Genomic DNA, 9,631 nt, shown 5'->3' on the forward strand with positions numbered 1-9,631 from the left:
TCTATCTGCCAGGAATGAGCTCCCATCTCACAAAGCAGGAATAAGTACTATGAATGCTTTCTACCCTCTTCTAGCCTTATCCAACCAGAGCAAAGCCTGTTTTTTTTTTTTTTTTTTTTTTTTTTTGGTCCTAGTCTTCAGTAACCCAATTGCCATATCTGTCTAGCCATTCCCATGTAAAGATACCTTAAATTCCTCTACTCCCAGCCCCCTCCCATTCAAATTTGCAAATACCACATTATTTGATCCTATCTGTTGCAGGGGGCAGTTTCTCTGATGATGGATGAGCAAGGAACTGATCAATGAGTATAGCAGAATGTCATTAGGAGTCATTTTATTGTTCCTTGCAGGACAGTAGTACTTGGTTTTTCTCTGTCTAATCTCAGGTTCTTGGTCAGCCAAGCAGTGTTGGCTATAGGCTCCATCCCGTAGAGTGGGCCTTAAATCAGATCAGATCTTGATTGACTACCGCCAAAAACTTTGTGACACTATTGCACCAACGCATCTTGCTGGCAGATCGCCATTGGAGATCAAAGGGTTTGCAGCTGGGTTGGTTTTACCTTTTTCTTTGGTAGTGTGCACTGTACCTCCTAGTACCGTGAACTTTAGTCCATAAGGGTGAAGACTCTAGGTAGGCACACCAGCTCAGCTTCTCTGTGTTCAATGAGTTGTGTTGGAGCATCCTTCAGTAATGGGGCATTACAAAAACATGCAGAGAACCACTTGCCCAGCTCCAACCATGACACCTGAACCAGTAAATGACATATTCACAAAAGTACAAGGTATAACCCGAAAACTTACTGAAGTAGACTCGGAACATGTGGGCTCATGGGTATATTAAAACTATGTCAAGAAAACCAAGACACAGCCTGCCAGGTTGCTCAGAGGGTAAGGGTGTTTGCTGCCCAACCTGAGGACCCGAGTTCATTCCCTGGACCCCACATGGTGGAAGAGAGAAGCGATTCCTGCAAGCTGTTCTCCGGCCTCCACAGACACGCATGCCAGGACACACGTGAACCAACACACATGCACAGAGAGACGCACACAAAATAAATGTGGAAAAAGTATTTTATCAAACACACAAGACCAATAGAGCATGTAACACCTTTCCTGAACCCTGTAAAAAGGACGCTAATCCTGTGGTGGCAATGGTCTCACTGGCATGCCATCTGATAAGCTGGCATGTGACAAGGAACCAGCAGTCAGAGGACTCCCTGCTGTCCCCAGGGCTTCAGCCAGTGGAATCCCTTGACCTGGCCCACTCCAACTGCCTCCAGCCCATCCACCCATCTATCCATCTTTCTACCTATCCCTTCACTTCTAATGAGTGCCCATATCATCTGTCATCTGGGGCTGGCTCTTGGTGCCTCCAGAACCAAGCCCTTAACATCCTTCCTGAGCATCTGAATTGATGCCTAGACATTATTAACTCTCAGCCTCTTGATCTAATTGAGGTCTCATAAACTCTGAAGTCTATAAGATCATGCTGCAACCCACATATTTTTAGCTGAAGCCTTGGCCCAGAAGGAGGCCACATGGAGGAGATTAAGGTTTAACGGGAGCCATCTCGGCAGACAGCTGTGTGTGTGTGTGTGCATCTATGAACTATAAAGTGTGAACTGAGGGCTAGTACTAGTATAAAGACTGGAATAGAACCTGTGGTTGCCAATCAACAGGATGGAGCCAGGGTAAAGGCGCCAGCTGCCAGACTGAGCACCTAACTCCATGAACCACATGGTGAAAAGAGAGCACCAATTCCCACTAGCTGTCCTCTGACTTTAAAGGTTTGTGGGCTCCCTCCCCACAATAACTACTGGAAAAATATCTCACCCCCAAGTGCCTAAAATGACAGTGGCAGAAAGAGGCCACTGAAGACAAATTCTGCCCTGCAGATAGCCCAGGCCCTCCTGCTGCGTCCCCTTCGGGAAGGCCCATGTGATGGGTGTCTGGTCATAGCAGGGAAAAGTTTTCCAAACTGAAATTCTGAAAACATATTTCTGAGGGCCAGAGACGGGCGAGTCTCTGGAGACGGCAGCTGGGCCGGCTGGAGGTCGGAAAGCAGAAGGACACATCTCTCCCTTTCAGATCATTGCCACCGAAGAGCCATGCCCTCAGTCCAGGCTTTCCAGGGAAAGCCCCATCCCCAGCTCCCCTGGGGTTCCCGTCAGCATTCATAATTATTTTCCACAGCTGTCTGCCGAGATGGCTCCCGGTAAACCTTGATCTCCTTCATGTGGCCAATAATTAATAGGGGCCGATAATAGGGGCCATAGGGCCATAGTTTTCTCACTGGGGAAACAAAACACTCCTAAAGGTAAGCTGCCTGCCCAGTACTAGAAGATCAACGCAAAACAAACCCAAGAACATATTTGGAAGTAGTTCTTTGTCTCATAATGTTGTTTCGGGGCATTATTTTTATACCTTACAGGTCCTTTCTATATATATGATGGCTTCCAGTTTTGTGGTTTTGTGTATTCCTATGTGCAATCATGTGTCTGGGTCTGTATGTGTTTCTTGTACTTTTCCTCTGGCTTTTTCCCTTCTGCTTGTTTTGGTCTATTCTGACATTTTGGTTTTTTATCAATTTTTGTTTTATTATTATTCCTGAGATGCCTGTTTGCTTTCTAATAAGTGACACAAAGTGTGGGTCCAGATGGAATGGGAGATGTGGAGGAACCCAGAGAAGTTAGGAGAAGGCAAACTGTAATCAGAATATATTATATGAAAAAAACTATTTTCAATTATGAAAAAAGAAGAAGAAATCTATTTGTGGCTTTTCAAATACTGAACCATCCCCACTTGTACCACCACCTGGCTATTAGTGGAGTTATTGATATGCTCTTTTTGTTGTTTATACAAGACAGGTTTTTTCTGTAGCTTTGGAGCCTGTCCTGGAACTAGCTCTTGTAGACCAGGCTGGCCTCAAACTCATAGAGATCCTGCCTCTGTCTCCCAAGTGCTGGGATTAAAGGCGTGCGCCACCACTGCTTGGCTTTGATATGCTTTTTAACAACACATATGATAAACTTTGTAATGGTCTACATGTAGTTAGACACAGGCATTTCCCAAGTCTGGCACTCATCAAAATTCCAACTACACATGTCTATCATATTGCTGCGACTATCTTGGTAGAAGAGCAGATATTCTAGAGGTGCAATGGGAAAGAGAAAACGCTGAGCAACTGAGGGGAGTAAGGCAATTCTCATGTCCAGCTGTAGATCTCTTTAGCTCCCTTTGACCAGGCATGCTGTTTACCTTTAAGGCTGCCATCCTTCTGCTAGCAGTAAGAATGATTCATTTCATCTAAATTTAAATTGAGTCTAAGTCTTTGGTCTCTCCCCGTGTTTGAATGTCATTACAGCTGGATGCTTTAAGCAGGACTCAATGGGCTATACTAATAGAAGCATGGAAGACAGTGGTGCTGAGGGAGATTTGAACTGTAGGGTCCCAGCTCAAGATGTTTCAAAGGAGAATAGTATTAGAATAGTATTAGTACGTGATATAGAGACCATTCTTGTGATATCTTGGCAAAGAATGTGGCTGCTTTCTGTTCTTGTCCAAAAAAAAAAAAAAAAAATCTGCTTCAGGCTAAATTGAAAAGTTATTGAGCAACAGTTCTGGCAAAGGAGATTTCCAGACAAACTACTGTTGACTGTGTTGCTTGGTTATTCATGGATACTTGATAAAATGGAGGAGCAATTTAAACAAGGAAAAAATTAGAAAATGTAAGGTTTGAGGAGGAAAAGAGCACCAGGAAGTGTCAAGGAGATAAAAAGGTTAAAGAAAAACCTGACACTAAATGGAATTAAGGGAGTAGTGACCTCAAGGCAAGAGCCACCCAGCTAAATTTCCAACTTGTGAAAAGTAATTTTTAAAAAAGTTTAGGACTAGGTGTGGTGGCAGACACCATTAATCCCAGTACTTGGGAAGTAAGCAGAGTCATGTGGGTCTCTGAATATGAGGCCAGCCTGCCAAACTTAAGCAGTAAAGGAAACAATTGAAAACAGAAAGCTAGCGAAAACATATTTAAACAAGGCTGGACCATTGGGTCCAGCCTCATCAAGCAGCGGCACTTAGCAGCTTCAGCCACACAGTTCTGGCTTTAGTGAGAGGGAACCAACAACAGACCAAAGTAAAGATACCACCAATATCCAACTTGGTGAACCAATGATTCTGACTGGGGTTACTTACAGGAATATGGGTAAGGGCTTACTTACTTCCATTCCCCCCCCCCAATAAACTCTCCTTGCGAGCTCTGTCTCATGATGGGCCCCCTCCCTCTCTTCGTCCCTCCCTCCCTCCCCCCCCCTTATAATTATAACAATGGGTACTGTAAGATACAGCACGTGGTACACTGGCAGGTTCCACTGCAGGTGGGGGACCATGATGGGTAAAAGAACACACCATGCAGACAGAGATCTTGAGTGTGGAATTTATTAGGGAATAGGATATTGAGGGGATAGGAGCGAGGAAGAAAGGGAGAGACACATAGACAGAGGTGGGTAGAGAAGAAGAGAGAGGAAGAGGAGAGAGAGACAGAGAGGAGCTTCTTCCAAAGAGGAAGAGACTGGGAGTGGGTGGAGCTTGTCTCTTAAAGGGACAGGGTACCATCTGCTATACAGGTAGGCACAGGGCATGTCACGCTGTGCCAGGGCGTGTCTAAATACTAACATTTCTCACTTCTCTTTTCATTAAAAAAGGTGAGGAGTTAGGTGTGGCAGGTTAAGGGGATGAAGGCCTCGAGTTCTTGAGATTGCTTCCTGCTGACTTGGGGTGTGTGTGGAGGACCTGAGATAACAGAAGTGCTGCCACAGCCTAGGGTTTTGGTTGCTTCACTGCTGTCAAGGCTCTGTGTAACTGTCCCATGTGTCTTGGACCTGGCACGGTGCTGGCAGAGCAGAGGACAGGGTTAAGTTTAGGGGAGGATGTCAGGACCAGGGAAAGGTGGGAAGACTTGGCTCTGAGGGCCTGGTAATTGAAGAAGGGATGCATCTGATCTGTTTGAGGTGAATCCTCCAAGTCAGCTCCGTGGAACTTACAGGAATTCTTTGAGTCTGTGAAAATATAAATTTTAGACACATTAGCATTTTTATTGTTTATAATCTATACTGAAATTTGTTCTGTAGAAACGGCAGTACACTCATGTCAGAAATGACGGTGACAAATGTTTTTTTGCACAATGAAAATTATCTTTTAGATCTATATTTAGAAAACGACCAAAGAGAATTTAAAAGCTTGATCTTGCAGCTAGATTAATAGCTTATCAGAATTTTATTGATTAGTGTTAAGACTGTAAACGGCAGCATGAGAGAGAAATAACTGATAACTTGCATTTGTACGCCTTAAAACACTTCCTTAGGCCCTAAAACATTTTTAGATTCTCACATCTTGAGCTCTAATGTCTTTATATAAATAAACCTTAAAGCACACGTTTTCCCCATCATTATGACATTACCTTAACACTCAGGAGAAATCTGCTTTGTGAGTTTGTCCCTTTGTTGAGTCTGGTAATGGGGCAGGAGAGTGAGACCTGTGACCTGATTTCTACACAGAGAACTGAGAAGGCAGTTGGCCAAGCTACCCGTCATCAAACAGCATCAGAGATCTCGAGGAGGACAAATTTTACCTGAGTTATTGATTGAAAAATGACAGAGACTTGATTGGCTATCTAAACAGCCACTCCCCAGGGTCCTCCATGGTCACTGAGGGCAAGGCAACATTTGTATTACACCTAGCAGTGCAGGGCCTGCCAGGCTTCAGAAGATCTTGTGGATTAGGAGTCTATAGGAAGACCAACCTACCTTGCCCTGGGCAGCCAGGCTATCAATTCCTCAGTGTCCTGTTGCCCACTGACTGGGGATCTTCAGCAGTGTAGATGAAAGGCAGTTTTTCTCAGTGGCTAATGCTTTCAATTAAAGCAAGTTATGGATGGATGTTCTTCTATACCCATCTATCTTCTTTGGAGGAAATGGGGTTGCTGCCAGGAGCCAACCTGTCTCTGTTATGAAAAGCCTTTTAATAAATAAATACTTAAGTGTCATATTTCCCAGATCTTTGAGCATTTGAGGGCTGTCTTTTGGGTATCTATGACTACAGTGTAGGATCTGCCTGGAGAGCTGGATCCAAGCTGAGAGATTGTGGAGGAATGTTTTACCCAGAGTCCTCCAGCTTGATTGTAACTTGTTTTAATTTAACAGTAAAAACTGACAATAGTGAAGAACAGCTTACAAGAAATCTCTAGGTTAGCGTTTGCTAATCTGAAATAGATCGTTATAACCTTAAATTTTTATCATCATATAGAATATATTTTAATGCAGAGGTAAACCACATATACAGTATGTTATTAACAGATTTAACCATATATTCATCATCGTTTAAAAGTACATACCAATTTAAAATATTTGAGACTTATTGCTTCCTTAGTCTAGAAGGAGATATAATGAACAGAGCTCATTAGGACTGCTTAAAACATTTTTAACAGCAAGTACATATACAAATATATGTGGTTGAATTTAAGTAGTATACACATATACACACACATGCAGAGTTAAAGCTAACTTACATTTGCATATAAAGGAGGGGGGTGGAGAATCACAGTTGCAGATTCCTAGCAAGTGGGAGCAAACAGATCTGCTACAGGTGGGTGGGATCTCTGCAAGCTGGGAGAGCTAACAGGTAGCAGGTGGCAGTCACATGGTCACCCATGGCAAAGATGGCAGGGGTCATCTGACTTACCCTTCTTGCCCTTAGTCAAGATGGTAGTGATCACGTGGTATAAGGAATGAAGAAACCATGTGTCCTTTAGAGCAGTCACATGAATTTTAAACAGATCAAAATAATAAGAGAGTCATGCAGGATACATAAAACATAAATTTAAAACAGAATCACTTTCGTGTGGCCACACACCATTCACACATTATGTTATGGTTTTCATGTCTTTAAGAGGCAAGCCACACCCACTCCCAGTGACCCCTGCCCTCCGCCCATCATCTTAGATTTCTCACTGTCCCCTCTTGGTGTGCACGCATGTATCTCTCTCTCAGGCCCTTCTCTGTCTCTCTCCTCTTCTTCTCTTCTCCTTCTTCCCCCACACTCTCTCTTCTCTAAGTAATAAATATCCAAATCTATTCTGTACGATGTGTCTGCCCATGTCCCTTCTACCCGCCTGCCTCGCTGGGACCAGCCCACTGGGGAACTTGCAACCGCTCCAGAGTCCAGCAGCCTTCTCTGCCTGGGACTAGCAGCTCTGTGGGCCTGCTGGGGATCTTGCAGCATTTTTAAAACATTATTTCAACATGAAGTAGACTGGAAACTTCCCCAGCATGTGTTGCTAGCTCACAGTGGGGTGGGGAAGAGGGACTCGCCCTCCATGCTGAATGGCCTGGTGGTAGTTTTGGCTTAGATGGGATGGCTAGATAGATAGATAGATAGATAGATAGATAGATAGATAGATAGATAGAAACATTTTGAACAGGAGAGCAAAACAGAACATTTCCAGACAGATGGAGGATCCCACTTCGGTGGGAGGTGGTAGGAGGATGCTGCAGCAGGTAGGCAGGAGAGAGAGAGAAAGAGAGAGAGAGAGGAGAGAGAGAGAGAGTCAGACAAGCAAAGAACAGGAAAAAGAACAGAGGCTGCACTTTCAACTATGGTTCACTGTATCCAACTATGGAATACAGAGTGTCCTTCATGGGACCAGCCTACCACCCTTATATTTTTAAAAAAGGATAACATTGAATAGATGGGAATGTAATGGTCTGTCTTGTCCTTTTAAGAGACAAGCCCCACCCACTCCCCCCTTCGGCCCAGGCAGATCTTCCTTTTGCTTCCACCCTGCCCTCTCTCTCTGTTTGGAAGAGGTGGCTGCTGCCTCCTCTCTCCTCTTCTTCCTCTCCCTCCTCCCACCTCTCTCTCTCTCTCTCTTCTTTCTCTGTCTCTCTTCTCCCCCCTTTCCCCTTCTCTTCTATAACCACTGAATAAACTCTATACTCAAACTCTCTCTGCATGATGTATCTGTCCTCTCTCATTCACTGCGGTCTCCTACCCACCAAGGTGACCCGCCAAGGCCTCAGGAGACTTGCTAAACCCTGGGGGAACCTCCGAAGCCTCGGGTTGCCCCTCGTAGGACCGGCCTTCCCCCAACCCTCATATCTTTAAAAAAGCATAACAAAATGGACAGTGAGATGCGGTACATGCAGACAATGGAACGGGAATATTAATAGGTACGATAGAAATATTCTTTTTATTTATTTATTTATTAAAGATTTTCTGCCTCCTCCCCACCACTGCCTCCCATTTCCCTCCCCCTCCCCCAATCAAGTCCCCCTCCCTTGTCAGCCCGAAGAGCAATCAGGGTTCCCTGCCCTGTGGGAAGTCCAAGGACCCTCCCACCTCCATCCAGGTCTATTAAGGTGAGCATCCAAACTGCCTAGGCTCCCACAAAGCCAGTACGTGCAGTAGGATCAAAAACCCATTGCCATTGGAAATGTTCTTTTAACAGGACAGATACCCTGCGGCCAAACTTTATTTTTCTCTTTGCTCACTATCCTACTCCCGTTCTTGGAAGGACTATTTTTTCTTAACAAAGTGTCTCTATTTATGTTTCTAATCATGTGTTCCTGGTGTAGCCCCTTGTCTGGGCCACAAAAACTTGTAATCAGGTGCCCTCTGAAACCAGACCCATATCCTAGCACTAAGCATGTTCTTCCTTTTTCTTTTCTTTACCCTTTTTTTTTTTTGGATATTTCATCAATGCCTAAGCAAGGACTCTGAACTTTCTGGCCATTCTGAAGCTCTGAAATTGCTCGATGTTTCCCTAAAGACCTGATGGAGGAAGGTCATTGGTTAAATAATAAAGAAACTGCTTGGCCTCATAGGTTAGAACATAGGTGGGTGAAGTAAACAGAACAGAATGCTGGAAGGAAGAGGAAGTGAGCTCAGATGCCATTTCCTCTCCTCTATGGGGCAGACGCCATGCCGCTGTGCTCCAGAGCAGACGCGATGAAGCTCCGACCCAGGATGGACATAGGCTAGAATCTTCCTGGTGGACATAGGCTAGAATCTTCCTGGTAAGCGCACCTCAAGGTGCTACACACATGAATAGAAATGGGCCAGACAGTGTTTAAAAGAATACAGTTTGTGTGTTGTTATTTCGGGGCATAAGCTAGCCAGGCGGCCGGGAGCCGGGGCGGCAGGAACGCAGCCCGCAGCTCCCACAACAAAGACCCTTGCCCTGACCCCTGTTCATAAGCTCCATGACCAGCTTAAAAGGCATGGCCTTCTCTCTTCTTCTTCTTCATCTCCTTCCAGCAGCTGCCAGTACATACAGCCTCCCGGCCCTGATGCTTTTCTCTCCAACTCTAATAAACTTGTTCTTCAGTTTCCTTTCGAATCAATTTAAAAATAACTTTATTAGCCAGGCGGGACAGTGGTGGCACACGTCTTTAATCCCAGCACTCAGGAGGCAGAGGCAAGTGGATCTCTGTGAGTTCAAGGCCAGCCTGGTTTAGAAGAGCTAGTTCCAGGACAGGCTCCAAAGCTACAGAAAAACTCTGTCTTGAAAAACAAAACAACAACAAAACACAAAACAACAAAAACTTTCTTAATAAGCTTAAGAATTAAAAAGGTAACA

Source organism: Chionomys nivalis, chromosome 1, assembly GCF_950005125.1.
Source record: "Chionomys nivalis chromosome 1, mChiNiv1.1, whole genome shotgun sequence".
NCBI classification, from domain to species: domain Eukaryota; kingdom Metazoa; phylum Chordata; class Mammalia; order Rodentia; family Cricetidae; genus Chionomys; species Chionomys nivalis.